General features: G+C 46.7%; 1 protein-coding gene and 1 long non-coding RNA gene across 2 annotated transcripts in view; both read right to left on the bottom strand.

Annotated features, from left to right (window-relative positions):
* LOC135054944 (uncharacterized) overlaps positions 1-17,190 on the bottom strand; it is a 236,422-nt gene that overhangs the window by 154,872 nt on the left and 64,360 nt on the right. The window lies entirely within an intron of this gene.
* On the bottom strand, positions 653-1,637 carry LOC135057529 (uncharacterized). The gene is made up of 3 exons (XR_010244182.1): positions 1,501-1,637; positions 1,076-1,212; positions 653-787 (listed from the first exon to the last, which is right to left on the bottom strand). It is a non-coding gene; the product is annotated as an uncharacterized LOC135057529 (long non-coding RNA).

The following is a 17,190-nucleotide window of genomic DNA, read 5'->3' as shown; positions in this document are numbered from 1 at the left end:
CGTCATAGTGTCATACTAGTTGTTACGAGTATACTACTATCTCTTTATCAACCAGTGTACAGTGCGGTAGTTCACGGCTGTGGCTACCTCTGTGTCGGCAGTCGGCAGGCAGTCCGTCCATCCATAATTGTATTATTATTATAATATATACCACCTAACCGTGGTTTTTTTTTCATTCTTTATACCGTCATAGTGTCATACTAGTTGTTACGAGTATACTACTATCTCTTTATCAACCAGTGTACAGTGCGGTAGTTCACGGCTGTGGCTACCTCTGTGTCGGCAGTCGGCAGGCAGTCCGTCCATCCATAATTGTATTATTATTATAATATATACCACCTAACCGTGGTTTTTTTTTCATTCTTTATACCGTCGTCATAGTGTCATACTAGTTGTTACGAGTATACTACTATCTCTTTATCAACCAGTGTACAGTGCGGTAGTTCACGGCTGTGGCTACCTCTGTGTCGGCAGTCGGCAGGCAGTCCGTCCATCCATAATTGTATTATTATTATAATATATACCACCTAACCGTGGTTTTTTTTTCATTCTTTATACCGTCGTCATAGTGTCATACTAGTTGTTACGAGTATACTACTATCTCTTTATCAACCAGTGTACAGTGCGGTAGTTCACGGCTGTGGCTACCTCTGTGTCGGCAGTCGGCAGGCAGTCCGTCCATCCATAATTGTATTATAGTAGGTCGCCCATGGTACAGCAGAGGAACTGTCGTGTCCCTTCACATCCACGCTGGTTACTGCAACTTGGGAAGGATACTCCGCAAGACCTGTGGAAGAGAATAGCATGAGGTACCAGGTATTTTCAATAGTGTCATCCTTCTTGGAAAAGACAAGGTACAAACAACATTTGCAAACAAACAGGTTACATCGGCCTTTGTCCCACATGCAATCCTCCGACACTAGAGAAACTACACATCCCAGCATGCCCTGACACAGCGTAAGCATTGCTGTGTCAGGGCATGATTTGATATGTAGTTTTGCAAATGCCAGAGGGCCGCAGTTTGGACATGCCTGGGTTACTTGGACAAGAGGGTGATTTGGGCAGTACATCTCACCTGAGGGGGGTGTCTGCTACATGGCGGAGGTTCAGGTCCACATCACAAGTAGGTCGCCCATGGTACAGCAGGGGAACTGTCGTGTCCCTTCACATCCACGCTGGTTACTGCAACTTGGGAAAGATACTCCGCAAGACCTGTGGAAGAGAATAGCATGAGGTTCCAGGTATTTTCAATAGTGTCATCCTTCTTGGAAAAGACAAGGTACAAACAACATTTGCAAACAAACAGGTTACATCGACCTTTGTCCCAAATGCAATCCTCCGGCACTAGAGAAACTACACATCCCGGCATGCCCTGACACAGCGTAAGCATTGCTGTGTCAGGGCATGATTTGATATGTAGTTTTGCAAATGCCGGAGGGCTGCAGTTTGGACATGCCTGGGTTACTTGGACAAGAGGGTGTTTTGGGCAGTACATCTCACCTGAGGGGGGTGTCTGCTACATGGCGGAGGTTCAGGTCCACCTCACAAGTAGGTCGCCCATGGTACAGCAGAGGAACTGTCGTGTCCCTTCACACCCACGCTGGTTACTGCAACTTGGGAAGGATACTCCGCAAAACCTGTGGAAGAGAATAGCATGAGGTTCCAGGTATTTTCAATAGTGTCATCCTTCTTGGAAAAGACAAGGTACAAACAACATTTGCAAACAAACAGGTTACATCGGCCTTTGTCCCACATGCAATCCTCCGACACTAGAGAAACTACACATCCCAGCATGCCCTGACACAGCGTAAGCATTGCTGTGTCAGGGCATGATTTGATATGTAGTTTTGCAAATGCCAGAGGGCCGCAGTTTGGACATGCCTGGGTTACTTGGACAAGAGGGTGATTTGGGCAGTACATCTCACCTGAGGGGGGTGTCTGCTACATGGCGGAGGTTCAGGTCCACATCACAAGTAGGTCGCCCATGGAACAGCAGGGGAACTGTCGTGTCCCTTCACATCCACGCTGGTTACTGCAACTTGGGAAGGATGATCCGCAAGACCTGTGGAAGAGAATAGCATGAGGTTCCAGGTATTTTCAATAGTGTCATCCTTCTTGGAAAAGACAAGGTACAAGCAACATTTGCAAACAAACAGGTTACATCGGCCTTTGTCCCACATGCAATCCTCCGGCACTAGAGAAACGACACATCCCAGCATGCCCTGACACAGCGTAAGCATTGCTGTGTCAGGGCATGATTTGATATGTAGTTTTGCAAATGCCGGAGGGCCACAGTTTGGACATGCCTGGGTTACTTGGACAAGAGGGTGTTTTGGGCAATACATCTCACCTGAGGGGGTGTGTCTGCTACATGGCAGAGGTTCAGGTCCTCATCACAAGTAGGTCGCCCATGGAACAGCAGGGGAACTGTCGTGTCCCTTCACATCCACGCTGGTTCCTGCAACTTGGGAAGGATACTCCGCAAAACCTGTGGAAGAGAATAGCATGAGGTTCCAGGTATTTTCAATAGTGTCATCCTTGGAAAAGACAAGGTACAAGCAACATTTACAAACAAACAGGTTACATCGGCCTTTGTCCCAAATGCAATCCTCCGGCACTAGAGAAACTACACATCCCAGCATGCCCTGACACAGCGTAAGCATTGCTGTGTCAGGGCATGATTTGATATGTAGTTTTGCAAATGCCGGAGGGCTGCAGTTTGGACATGCCTGGGTTACTTGGACAAGAGGGTGTTTTGGGCAGTACATCTCACCTGAGGGGGGTGTCTGCTACATGGCGGAGGTTCAGGTCCACATCACAAGTAGGTCGCCCATGGAACAGCAGGGGAACTGTCGTGTCCCTTCACATCCACGCTGGTTACTGCAACTTGGGAAAGATACTCCGCAAGACCTGTGGAAGAGAATAGCGTGAGGTTCCAGGTATTTTTAATAGTGTCATCCTTCTTGGAAAAGACAAGGTACAAACAACATTTGCAAACAAACAGGTTACATCGACCTTTGTCCCAAATGCAATCCTCCGGCACTAGATAAACTACACATCCCAGCATGCCCTAACACAGCGTAAGCATTGCTGTGTCAGGGCATGATTTGATATGTAGTTTTGCAAATGCCGGAGGGCTGCAGTTTGGACATGCCTGGGTTACTTGGACAAGAGGGTGTTTTGGGCAGTACATCTCACCTGAGGGGGGTGTCTGCTACATGGCGGAGGTTCAGGTCCACCTCACAAGTAGGTCGCCCATGGTACAGCAGAGGAACTGTCGTGTCCCTTCACATCCACGCTGGTTACTGCAACTTGGGAAGGATACTCTGCAAGACCTGTGGAAGAGAATAGCATGAGGTTCCAGGTATTTTCAATAGTGTCATCCTTCTTGGGAAAGACAAGGTACAAACAACATTTGCAAACAAACAGGTTACATCGGCCTTTGTCCCACATGCAATCCTCCGACACTAGAGAAACTACACATCCCAGCATGCCCTGACACAGCGTAAGCATTGCTGTGTCAGGGCATGATTTGATATGTAGTTTTGCAAATGCTGGAGGGCGCAGTTTGGACATGCCTGGGTTACTTGGACAAGAGGGTGTTTTGGTCAGTACATCTCACCTGAGGGGGGTGTCTGCTACATGGTGGAGGTTCAGGTCCACATCACAAGTAGGTCGCCCATGGTACAGCAGGGGAACTGTCGTGTCCCTTCACATCCACGCTGGTTACTGCAACTTGGGAAGGATACTCTGCAAGACCTGTGGAAGAGAATAGCATGAGGTTCCAGGTATTTTCAATAGTGTCATCCTTGGAAAAGACAAGGTACAAGCAACATTTACAAACAAACAGGTTACATCGGCCTTTGTCCCAAATGCAATCCTCTGGCACTAGAGAAACTACACATCCCAGCATGCCCTGACACAGCATAAGCATTGCTGTGTCAGGGCATGATTTGATATGTAGTTTTGCAAATGCCGGAGGGCCGCAGTTTGGACATGCCTGGGTTACTCGGACAAGAGGGTGATTTGGGCAATACATCTCACCTGAGGGGGGTGTCTGCTACATGGCGGAGGTTCAAGTCCACATCACAAGTAGGTCGCCCATGGAACAGCAGAGGAACTGTCGTGTCCCTTCACATCCACGCTGGTTACTGCAACTTGGGAAGGATACTCCGCAAGACCTGTGGAAGAGAATAGCATGAGGTTCCAGGTATTTTCAATAGTGTCATCCTTGGAAAAGACAAGGTACAAGCAACATTTACAAACAAACAGGTTACATCGGCCTTTGTCCCAAATGCAATCCTCTGGCACTAGAGAAACTACACATCCCAGCATGCCCTGACACAGCGTAAGCATTGCTGTGTCAGGGCATGATTTGATATGTAGTTTTGCAAATGCCGGAGGGCCACAGTTTGGACATGCCTGGGTTACTTGGACAAGAGGGTGATTTGGGCAGTACATCTCACCTGAGGGGGGTGTCTGCTACATGGCAGAGGTTCAAGTCCACATCACAAGTAGGTCGCCCATGGAACAGCAGGGGAACTGTCGTGTCCCTTCACATCCACGCTGGTTACTGCAACTTGGGAAGGATACTCTGCAAGACATGTGGAAGAGAATAGCATGAGGTTCCAGGTATTTTCAATAGTGTCATCCTTCTTGGAAAAGACAAGGTACAAGCAACATTTGCAAACAAACAGGTTACATCGGCCTTTGTCCCACATGCAATCCTCCAGCACTAGAGAAACTACACATCCCAGCATGCCCTGACACAGCGTAAGCATTGCTGTGTCAGGGCATGATTTGATATGTAGTTTTGCAAATGCCGGAGGGCTGCAGTTTGGACATGCCTCGGTTACTTGGACAAGAGGGTGTTTTGGGCAGTACATCTCACCTGAGGGGGGTGTCTGCTACATGGCGGAGGTTCAGGTCCACTTCACAAGTAGGTCGCCCATGGTACAGCAAGGGAACTGTCGTGTCCCTTCACATCCACGCTGATTACTGCAACTTGGGAAGGATACTCCGCAAGACCTGTGGAAGAGAATAGCATGAGGTTCCAGGTATTTTCAATAGTGTCATCCTTCTTGGAAAAGACAAGGTACAAACAACATTTGCAAACAAACAGGTTACATCGGCCTTTGTCCCAAATGCAATCCTCCGGCACTAGAGAAACTACACATCCCAGCATGCCCTGACACAGCGTAAGCATTGCTGTGTCAGGGCATGATTTGATATGTAGTTTTGCAAATGCCGGAGGGCTGCAGTTTGGACATGCCTGGGTTACTTGGACAAGAGGGTGATTTGGGCAGTACATCTCACCTGAGGGGGGTGTCTGCTACATGGCGGAGGTTCAGGTCCACATCACAAGTAGGTCGCCCATGGAACAGCAGGGGAACTGTCGTGTCCCTTCACATCCACGCTGGTTACTGCAACTTGGGAAGGATACTCCGCAAGACCTGTGGAAGAGAATAGCATGAGGTTCCAGGTATTTTCAATAGTGTCATCCTTCTTGGAAAAGACAAGGTACAAACAACATTTGCAAACAAACAGGTTACATCGGCCTTTGTCCCAAATGCAATCCTCCGGCACTAGAGAAACTACACATCCCAGCATGCCCTGACACAGCGTAAGCATTGCTGTGTCAGGGCATGATTTGATATGTAGTTTTGCAAATGCCGGAGGGCCGCAGTTTGGACATGCCTGGGTTACTTGGACAAGAGGGTGTTTTGGGCAGTACATCTCACCTGAGGGGGGTGTCTGCTACATGGCGGAGGTTCAGGTCCACCTCACAAGTAGGTCGCCCATGGTACAGCAGAGGAACTGTCGTGTCCCTTCACATCCACACTGGTAACTGCAACTTCGGAAGGATACTCCGCAAAACCTGTGGAAGTGAAAAAGGATTAAGTACCAGGTAATTTGAGAGCGTTTCCTCCACCCTGGGAAAGAACAAAAGGTCCCAGCAACACTGCGCATATACACAGGTTACTCAGACAAGATGGAGTTTTGGCCAATACATCTCACCTGAAAGAGTGACTCTGTAACATGGCGGTGGTTCAGGTCCACATCACAAGTAGGACATCCATGTTAGAGGGGGGTAAACTGGTCCAATAACTGCGGCAACCCAACAACAGTGAAAAACAGGGGGTAACAGGGCGACGACAGGACGAAAATATTCCTGGGAAGGGCCGTCAACAGGAGGTAAACAGTGCAACTCTGAAATACATAAATAAACAATTTTTTTAGAATATGACAATCTCAGTTTACAGGAAAATACAAATATTACAAGTATACTCACAGGCAGTGGGAAAAAAGTGTTGATCAGTGTGCTTCGAGAATCATCTCCTTCATCCATACCCACCCGTGGAGCAGCCCTGCGACGAAGAGTCACCGGCAAACGGTTTGCGACACATATGTTGTGTAAAATGCAACATGCATTTACCATGCCACAAACCTTCGCCAGTGAGTACAAAAGAGCACCGCCGGAAGTGTCTGAACATCTAAACTGGCTTTTAAGTACACCGAAGGCACGCTAAATTATTCCCTTCGATGCAATGTGTGTCTCTTGGTAACGTTCTTCAGATTCACCAACAGGATTAGACAATGGGGTCAAGAGCCAAGATTTGTTGGGATAACCCGCATCGCCTATGGGAAAAAGAAAAATGGTGGGTAATATTAAAAAAAAAAAAGCCAGCCACTCGCCATTTTTCCTGTCTCGAAATCGACAAACAGCAATGACTGGCTTAGGATGAAGGAGTTGTGAGATGACCCAGGAAATCCAAAAAAGATATTGGTAAATGTCATATTGGCATCACAGACCGCCTGTATATTCATGGGATGGAAGCGTTTTCGGTTCCGAAAACATTCGTCTGAATTCTGTGGCGGCCTGATGTGCACGTGGGTACAGTCAATTGCACCCAGAACATTGGGAAATTTGTGTTTGGTGAAAAAGGCTAATTTGATCTCACGCCATCCGCTGTCCATATCTGGAAATCTGATGAACTGGGTCGTCAATTTGCAGAAAGCCCTAATGACCTGGGTTATACAGCGCGACAGTGTCGACTGTGAAAAACCGCATGTTTGAGACAAAGTAAGCTGGAATGTGCCTTACGCCAAAAAATGTAACGTAGCCAACAGTTTCTGGAAACCGCTGACCGCGCGATTGGTCCGTGCCTGAGGATCCAGGTCGGCCTCCAACAGATCGTACAGTGAATATATTTCGCGAGTCGATAAGCGATAATTTTGAATCACCTCGAACTCGCTGAGATCCTCCAGTTCATGCCTAGTGCGATACCATACTTACCTACTTTCCTGCCTCCTCCTCCGGGAGGAGGCAGCGTTGTAGGTGAATGGGGGCGTGGCCGGCAGCAGGACGGGCGGTTCGGGGGTGTGGCCGGCAGCAGAATGGGCGGTCCGGGGGCATTGCATCAGGGTCGCGTCATCGTGACTCCACCCCCCGCTGTGCCGAGAAACGAGGCGCTGCATAGCGGGGGCGGAGCTACGATGACGCGATTCAGCGCGAATCGCGTCATCGGACCCCCACGGCCCGCCTACTTGTTCACTGCTGCGGGCGGCCGAGGGGGAAAGCGGGAGGCTTGCCCACCTTTGCGGGGGGCCGGGAGGGTCACCCAATTTCGGGAGCCTCCTGGCCATTCCGGGAGGGTAGGCAAGTATGTGCGATACTGGCATGGACGTGGAAAAGAAACACGCACTACTGACTCACCCAATGTAGACATTTGCTGACCATGATCCTGATGTTCAGCAGCCCTTTCTTCCTCCATACTTGCAGCCAGCATGAACATCACAATCTGGTCAGAAAAATGCTCCATCATTGTAGTCAGTACAAAAATAGGATATAAATGTGCTAGAACGCAGGGATTGTCCTAAAAAAACTATTCCACAAGAGAGCTGACTGTAATGGCTCTTCTCCCTGAAGTCTCAAAAACGGGAGTGAGGAGAGAGGAGTGGCTTTGCAGAAGTATATTCTGGGTAAAACTGTGGAATCATGGGTACATTTCCCTCAGCAGAGTGTAGGCAAAAATATTCTTTTAAAAAATCAATGAAATAATACGTGTGGGTCATAAATAGACAAACCAAGTAGATAATCCCTTCAAATATAAATAGATATGCTATTAGCAATCCAAAAAGCACCAAAAAATACATGTTTTAAAATTTTTAATCAGCTCACGACAGGAACATGAGGCGGAATGAAATGGACGAAATGACTGTCGAAAAGCACTGTTGTCGAATAGACATTCTTCAATTGAATATACTTTTGTCGAAAAGCCGCATTTTTACCATTGCAGACATGTCGAATTGAAAAAATGTCGAATTGCAAAAAGTCGAAAATGAAACGGCAGGTTTTTTGTCGAAAAGCATTGTATTGAATTGTTGAATCCAATTCGACAGGTTTTGTTTGTCGAAAATGCCCCGTTTTTCGACAATTTCATGAATTCGACCGCAATTGCATATACCCCTATGTGTTTCATCCTAAAAAGGACGTCTTCAGGGATAAAAATCTTCAATGGGTGAATAAAAGTGGACATACAAGGTAATGATGAGTATAAAAATATGTGAGAAGAAATATGGAACTCAAATAGTGATAAATAAGGCTGGTACATACCAAAAACCATCTATGAGGTAAGTAAATGGTAATTTCTTTGTCACATCAGAAAATGTATTACACCAGAGTGATATAAAATTCTGGTGAGGAAGTATAGTCCATTTGGAACCAATTAATATAGGGAAACAGAATGAATGAATAACCTAAATAGTAATCTAAATAATAATGGGAAGTTGGTACATACCAAATTCCATAAGGTAATAGAATAATGTATATGTTTTGTCCTTTAATGGACACGATCCAGTTAATAGATCGTTGTAAAGGATGGAACTTTAAAAAAAAATCCATATGGCCTAATGGGGGAAAATGTTAGATTTTACATTACAATTTGGAAAAGAATGGTCTTATAAAACTCCTCTTGTATGGAAGGACCAGTATACATACCTAAAGGTAAACAACATACAGTACACTGGCCCTCATTCCGAGTTGATCGGTCGCAAGGCGAATTTAGCAGAGTTACACACGCTAAGCCGCCGCCTACTGGGAGTGAATCTTAGCTTCTTAAAATTGCGACCGATGTATTCGCAATATTGCGATTACTAACTACTTAGCAGTTTCTGAGTAGCTCCAGACTTACTCTGCCTGTGCGATCATTTCAGTGCTTGTCGTTCCTGGTTGACGTCACAAACACACCCAGCGTTCGCCCAGGCACTCCCACCGTTTCTCCGGCCACTCCTGCGTTTTTTCCGGAAACGGTAGCGTTTTCAGCCACACGCCCCTGAAACGCCGTGTTTCCGCCCAGTAACACCCATTTCCTGTCAATCACATTACGATCGCCGGAGCGAAGAAAAAGCCGTGAGTAAAAATACTTTCTTCATAGTAAAGTTACTTGGCGCAGTCGCAGTGCGAACTTTGCGCATGCGTACTAAGCGGATTTTCACTGCGATGCGATGAAAAAGAACGAGCGAACAACTCGGAATGAGGGCCACTGTATCCTAAAACAGCTTTATCTGTAGTTACATGGAGTGGAACCTTCAATGGAAGTAACTCCTATGAGAATAATTACACTTATTACTCATGCAAAGGCTTTTATAAAGTACTTATTATACATTCCAGAGCCGGCTCCAGGCATGGTCCAATAGCCACCCTTAATGGGCACCACACGCTGGCGCCGCCATATTGGAGTTTGGAGCCAGGTCCTGCAGGCTGCAGCAGCACAGCAGCATCCGTCCTGGCCCGCCTCCGTGTCCTAGCAGTGGCTGTCTGTGTGTTACGATGAGGGAGGGGAAGTGCTGTGGGTGGGACAATACTGAACTACTCTGTGCACACTGTGCGGTGATGTCAGACGCCAGCGCCGCACAGCGTGCACAGAGAAGTTTAGCTTTAGTCCACAGCACTCGTCGGCACAGCACAGCCACTGATAGTACTCAGGAGGTGGGCCGCGGGGGCGGGACAGAAGCTGCTGCAGACTCAGCCCAGCCAAACACATGTGACGCGACACACGCACCACCAGACGCAGACCAGCCCAGACCAGTTTTGCAGTGCTGGCTTATGTGCTGCGTCACACACCAGGGCGCGGTCGGCGTCAAATAGCAGGGTGCGGATAGACAGGCCAGGCAACAGCAGTGTGTTCTCTTGTTCCAGTTCTTCTGCCGGGTGGTCTTCAGTATGCCGGCGGTCGGGCTCCCGGCGACCAGCATACCGGCGCCGGGAGCCCGACAGCCGGCATACCAACACTTATTCTTCCTCGTGGGGGTCCACGACCCCCCTGGAGGGAGAATAAAATAGTGTAGCGCGCCACCATGCCCATAGCGTGGCGAGCGCAGCGAGCCCGCAAGGGGCTCATTTGCGCTCACCACACTGTCGGTAAGCCGGCGGCCGGCCTCCCGGCGCCGGTATGCTGGTCGCCGGGAGGCCGGCCGCCGGCAGATCGTAGTGAACCCCTTCTGCCATATCATGTGTATCTGGCACTGCTGGGGGTCATATCATGTCTATCTGGCACTGCTGGGGAAATATCATGTCTATCTGGCACCGCACTACTGGGGTCATTATATGTATTTGGCACTATACTGGAGACATTATGTGTAAGGAACACTACTGTGGCTGTTATGTGTAAGACTGCTAATTGTGTGTGTAGAGGGGGTGTGGAAATATATTTATTTATAGTTTGATAATCTGAAGTTTTCCAGGAGCGCGCACAATTCAAAATTTTCTTTCTCAGGGTGCTTGTAGGCCTGGAGCCGGCCCTGGAACCTTCAATGGAATTGCAAACAAACCTATCAAAGATAAGTAACTCCTATGAGAATAATTACACTTATTACACATGCAAAGCCTTTTATCAAGTACTTATTATAATAACTGAAGTTATGGAATGATCTGATAAACAGTGACTTACAGTACCGTTGGTTCTTTTTCCTGAATAGATACAGCACAGCTGTGTTCTGGTCTCCAGCCCCAACATTCACTGATATACCTTTTTTTTTTTATTTAATTTTTTTGTGTGTGTGTGTAGGCTAGTTGTCGCTATAATGTATAATCTATAATCTTATACCTATATTGAGCCAGAGGACCCTTAAACACCCCATATACTAAATTTAGATAGATTGTTGCATAAATACACTCATTTTAAACTAGTAGTTATAAAAGAACCCTATTGTCAGGCCAAAGCATATTTATCAAGATACTTCCACCCTTTTAACTTCATCTTTACATTCATGTTTCATAAATATCTTAATAACAGTTTCTCTATTGACAACTTAACATATGTAAAATACAGTAGAATGTCAACATAAATTTATCCAAGAACATTCTCATTTTATTAGAACTCAATTGTTGAAAAGATGGTATACAGACACAATTGTACTTTATACTTCATGTTAATGCATCTGAATGTGGTACAGGTTCTACTTGACAATACAGATAGCAATCGTACATCGATATTACAGATCATAATCATACATAAACTTTGCATTTGCCAATACAGATGGTAATTATACAAAAATATATAGAAGCCTTCATAGTCATAGCAGATATTATTAACTAAAAACAATATATCGATTATAATTTCAAAAATATACAGTAATCGTTAGTGATGAGCCGGTTCGGTTCCTCGGAAACCGAACCCCCCCGAACTTCACTCATTTTACACGGGTCCGAGGCATACTCGGATTCTCCCGTATGGCTCGGTAAACCCGAGCGCGCCCGAACGTTATCATCCCGCTGTCGGATTCTCGCGAAATTCGGATTCTATATAAGCAGCCGCGCGTCGCCGCCATTTTCACTCGTGCATTGGAAATGTTAGGGAGAGGACGTGGCTGGCGTCCTCTCCGTGTATTGTTGATGCAAATATTTGTGCTTGCTTATTGCTTAATTGTGGGGACTGGGGAGCAGCTGTATATTAATAATATAGGAGGAGTACAGTGCAGAGTTTTGCTGATCAGTGACCACCAGTTTTATCCGTTCTCTGCCTGAAAAAAAACGCTCCTAGTCCTTATCTGTGCTAAGTGTGCTGCATATATCTGTGCTCACACTGCTTAATTGTGGGGACTGGGGAGCAGCTGTATTATATAGGAGGAGTACAGTGCAGAGTTTTGCTGACAGTGACCACCAGTATACGTTGTCTGCCTGAAAAACACTCCATATCTGTGCTCAGTGTGCTGCATATATCTGTGCTCAAGAAAAAAAGCAATTGGTTTCCCCAGCACCCTGAATGATAACAGTAACCAGATATAAATCCCACATGATAATAGAATTCAGAGATCTTCGTTACACATATTTGCGCAAATGTGTGGTTAAGCCCCAAAGCCGCATCAAGGCCTCTCTGTATATTTGGGGTCCCTAGCGCTATATCTAGGTGCAGGGTGTGGCACCCCAAAACACCAGAATGAGCCAGAAAGCCCAGCGTGGCATACCAGTGTAAAAAACTATAGTGTTAATAAATTAGTAGTTAGGAAGCCGAAGCTATAGAGGGGGTGGTACAAACATGAAATGTAATTAAAATAGAGAAATAGTGTTAGAAAATTAATAATTAAGCAGCTGTATTATATAGGAGGAGTACAGTGCAGAGTTTTGCTGACAGTGACCACCAGTATACGTTGTCTGCCTGAAAAACACTCCATATCTGTGCTCAGTGTGCTGCATATATCTGTGCTCACACTGCTTTATTGTGGGGACTGGGGACCACCAGTATATTATATAGGAGGAGTACAGTGCAGAGTTTTGCTGACAGTGACCACCAGTATACGTTGTCTGCCTGAAAAACACTCCATATCTGTGCTCACACTGCTTAATTGTGGGGACTGGGGAGCAGCTGTATTTTATATAGGAGGAGTACAGTGCAGAGTTTTGCTGACAGTGACCACCAGTATACGTTGTCTGCCTGAAAAACACTCCATATCTGTGCTGCATTGTAGTTTATAGTAGGAGTACAGTGCATAATTTTGCTGACCACCAGTATATAATATATAGCATTACGGTACAGTAGGGCACTGCTGTACCTACCTCTGTGTCGTCAAGTATACTATCCATCCATACCTGTGGTGCATTTAAGTTTTGCACAGTTTGCTGACCACCAGTATATAATATATAGCAGTACGGTACAGTAGGCCACTGCTGTACCTACCTCTGTGTCGTCAAGTATACTATCCATCCATACCTGTGGTGCATTTCAGTTTTGCACAGTTTGCTGACCACCAGTATATAATATATAGCATTACAGTACAGTAGGCCACTGCTATAACTACCTCTGTGTTGTCAAGTATACTATCCATCCATACCTGTGGTGCATTTAAGTTTTGCACAGTTTGCAGACCACCAGTATATAATATATAGCATTACGGTACAGTAGGCCACTGCTGTACCTACCTCTGTGTCGTCAAGTATACTATCCATCCATACCTGTGGTGCATTTAAGTTTTGCACAGTTTGCTGACCACCAGTATATAATATATAGCATTACGGTACAGTAGGCCACTGCTGTACCTACCTCTGTGTCGTCGAGTATACTATCCATCCATACAAGTGGTGCATTTAAGTTTTGCACAGTTTGCTGACCACCAGTATATAATATATAGCATTACGGTACAGTAGGCCACTGCTGTACCTACCTCTGTGTCGTCAAGTATACTATCCATCCATACCTGTGGTGCATTTAAGTTTTGCACAGTTTGCTGACCACCAGTATATAATATATAGCATTACGGTACAGTAGGCCACTGCTCTACCTACCTCTGTGTCGTCACTCGTCAAGTATACTATCCATCCATAACTGTGGTGCATTTCAGTTGTGCGCAGTATATATAGTAGTAGGCCATTGCTATTGATACTGGCATATAATTCCACACATTGAAAAATGGAGAACAAAAATGTGGAGGTTAAAATAGGGAAAGATCAAGATCCACTTCCACCTCGTGCTGAAGCTGCTGCCACTAGTCATGGCCGAGACGATGAAATGCCATCAACGTTGTCTGCCAAGGCCGATGCCCAATGTCATAGTAGAAAGCATGTAAAATCCAAAAAACAAAAGTTCAGTAAAATTACCCAAAAATCAAAATTGAAAGCGTCTAATGAGAAGCGTAAACTTGCCAATATGCCATTTACGACACGGAGTGGCAAGGAACGGCTGAGGCCCTGGCCTATGTTCATGGCTAGTGGTTCAGCTTCACATGAGGATAGAAGCACTCATCCTCTTGCTAGAAAAATGAAAAGACTTAAGCTGGCAAAAGCACAGCAAATAACTGTGCGTTCTTCTGAATCACAAATCCCCAAGGAGAGAGTCCAATTGTGTCGGTTGCGATGCCTGACCTTCCCAACACTGGACGGAATGAGCTTGCGCCTTCCACCATTTGCACGCCCCCTGCAAGTGCTGGAAGGAGCACCCGCAGTCCAGTACTGATAGTCAAATTGAAGATGTCACTGTTGAAGTACACCAGGATGAGGATATGGGTGTTGCTGGCGCTGGGGAGGAAATTGACAAGGAGGATTCTGATGGTGAGGTGGTTTGTTTAAGTCAGGCACCCGGGGAGACACCTGTTGTCCGTGGGAGGAATATGGCCATTGACATGCCTGGTCAAAATACAAAAAAAATCAGCTCTTCGGTGTGGAATTTTTCAACACAAATGCGGACAACAGGTGTCAAGCCGTGTGTTGCTTTTGTCAAGCTGTAATAAGTAGGGGTAAGGACGTTAACCACCTCGGAACATCCTCCCTTATACATCACCTGCAGCGCATTCATCATAAGTCAGTGACAAGTTAAAAAACTTTGGATGACAGCGGAAGCAGTCCACTGACCACTAAATCCCTTCCTCTTGTACCCAAGCTCCTGCAAACCACACCACCAACTCCCTCAGTGTCAATTTCCACCTTACACAGGAAAGCCAATAGTCCTGCAGGCCATGTCACTGGTAAGTCTGACGAGTCCCCTCCTGCCTGGGATTCCTCCGATGCATCCTTGAGTGTAACGCCTACTGCTGCTGGCGCTGCTGTTGTTGCTGCTGGGAGTCGATCGTCATCCCAGAGGGGAAGTCAGAAGACCACTTGTACTACTTCCAGTAAGCAATTAACTGTCCAACAGTCCTTTGCGAGGAAGATGAAATATCACAGCAGTCATCCTGCTGCAAAGCGGATAACTCAGGCCATGGCAGCCTGGGCGGTGAGAAACGTGGTTCCGGTATCCACCGTTAATTCAGAGGCAACTAGAGACTTGATTGAGGTACTGTGTCCCCGGTACCAAATACCATCTAGGTTCCATTTCTCTAGGCAGGCGGTACCGAAAATGTACACAGACGTCAGAAAAAGAGTCACCAGTGTCCTAAAAAATGCAGTTGTACCCAATGTCCACTTAACCACGGACATGTGGACAAGTGGAGCAGGGCAGACTCAGGACTATATGACTGTGACAGCCCACTGGGTAGATGTATTGCCTCCCGCAGCAAGAACAGCAGCGGCGGCACCAGTAGCAGCATCTCGCAAACGCCAACTCGTTCCTAGGCAGGCTACGCTTTGTATCACCGCTTTCCATAAGAGGCACATAGCTGACAACCTCTTACGGAAACTGAGGAACATCATCGCAGAATGGCTTACCCCAATTGGACTCTCCTGGGGATTTGTGACATCGGACAACGCCACCAATATTGTGCGTGCATTACATCTGGGCAAATTCCAGCACGTCCCATGTTTTGCACATACATTGAATTTGGTGGTGCAGAATTATTTAAAAAACGACAGGGGCGTGCAAGAGATGCTGTCGGTGGCCCGAAGAATTGCGGGCCACTTTCGGCATTCAGCCACCACGTGCCGAAGACTGGAGCACCAGCAAACACTCCTGAACCTGCCCTGCCATCATCTGAAGCAAGAGGTGGTAACGAGGTGGAATTCAAGCCTCTATATGCTTCAGAGGATGGAGGAGCAGCAAAAGGCCATTCAAGCCTATACATCTGCCTACGATATAGGCAAAGGAGGGGGAATGCACCTGACTCAAGCGCAGTGGAGAATGATTTCAACGTTGTGCAAGGTTCTGCAACCCTTTGAACTTGCCACACGTGAAGTCAGTTCAGACACTGCCAGCCTGAGTCAGGTCATTCCCCTCATCAGGCTTTTGCAGAAGAAGCTGGAGACATTGAAGGAGGAGCTAAAACAGAGCGATTCCGCTAGGCATGTGGGACTTGTGGATGGAGCCCTTAATTCGCTTAACCAGGATTCACGGGTGGTCAATCTGTTGAAATCAGAGCACTACATTTTGGCCACCGTGCTCGATCCTAGATTTAAAACCTACGTTGTATCTCTCTTTCCGGCAGACACAAGTCTGCAGAGGTTCAAAGACCTGCTGGTGAGAAAATTGTCAAGTCAAGCGGAACGTGACCCGTCAACAGCTCCTCCTTCACATTCTCCCGCAACTGGGGGTGCGAGGAAAAGGCTAAGAATTCCAAGCCCACCCGCTGGTGGTGATGCAGGGCAGTCTGGAGCGAGTGCTGACATCTGGTCCGGACTGAAGGACCTGCCAACGATTACTGACATGTCGTCTACTGTCACTGCATATGACTCTCTCACCATTGAAAGAATGGTGGAGTATTATATGAGTGACCGCATCCAAGTAGGCACGTCAGAGAGTCCGTACGTATACTGGCAGGAAAAAGAGGCAATTTGGAGGCCCTTGCAGAAACTGGCTTTATTTTATCTAAGTTGCCCACCCTCCAGTGTGTACTCCGAAAGAGTGTTTAGTGCAGCCTCTCATCTTGTCAACAATCGGCGTACGAGGTTACTTCCAGAAAATGTGGAGAAGATGATGTTCATCAAAATGAATAATAATCAATTCCTCCGTGGAGACATTCACCAGCAATTGCCTCCAGAAAGTACACAGGGACCTGAGATGGTGGATTCCAGTGGGGACGAATTAATAATCTGTGAGGAGGGGGATGTACACAGTGAAAGGGGTGAGGAATCGGAGGATGATGATGAGGTGGACATCTTGCCTCTGTAGAGCCAGTTTATGCAAGGAGAGATTGATTGCTTCTTTTTTGGTGGGGGCCCAAACCAACCAGTCATTTCAGTCACAGTCGTGTGGCAGACCCTGTCGCTGAAATTATGGGTTCGTTAAAGTGTGCATGTCCTGTTGTTTATACAACATAAGGGTGGGT

Source organism: Pseudophryne corroboree, chromosome 3, assembly GCF_028390025.1.
Source record: "Pseudophryne corroboree isolate aPseCor3 chromosome 3, aPseCor3.hap2, whole genome shotgun sequence".
NCBI lineage: Eukaryota > Metazoa > Chordata > Amphibia > Anura > Myobatrachidae > Pseudophryne > Pseudophryne corroboree.
Note: the sequence above shows the minus strand (reverse complement) of the source record. Positions and strands in the feature narration are given on the sequence as shown.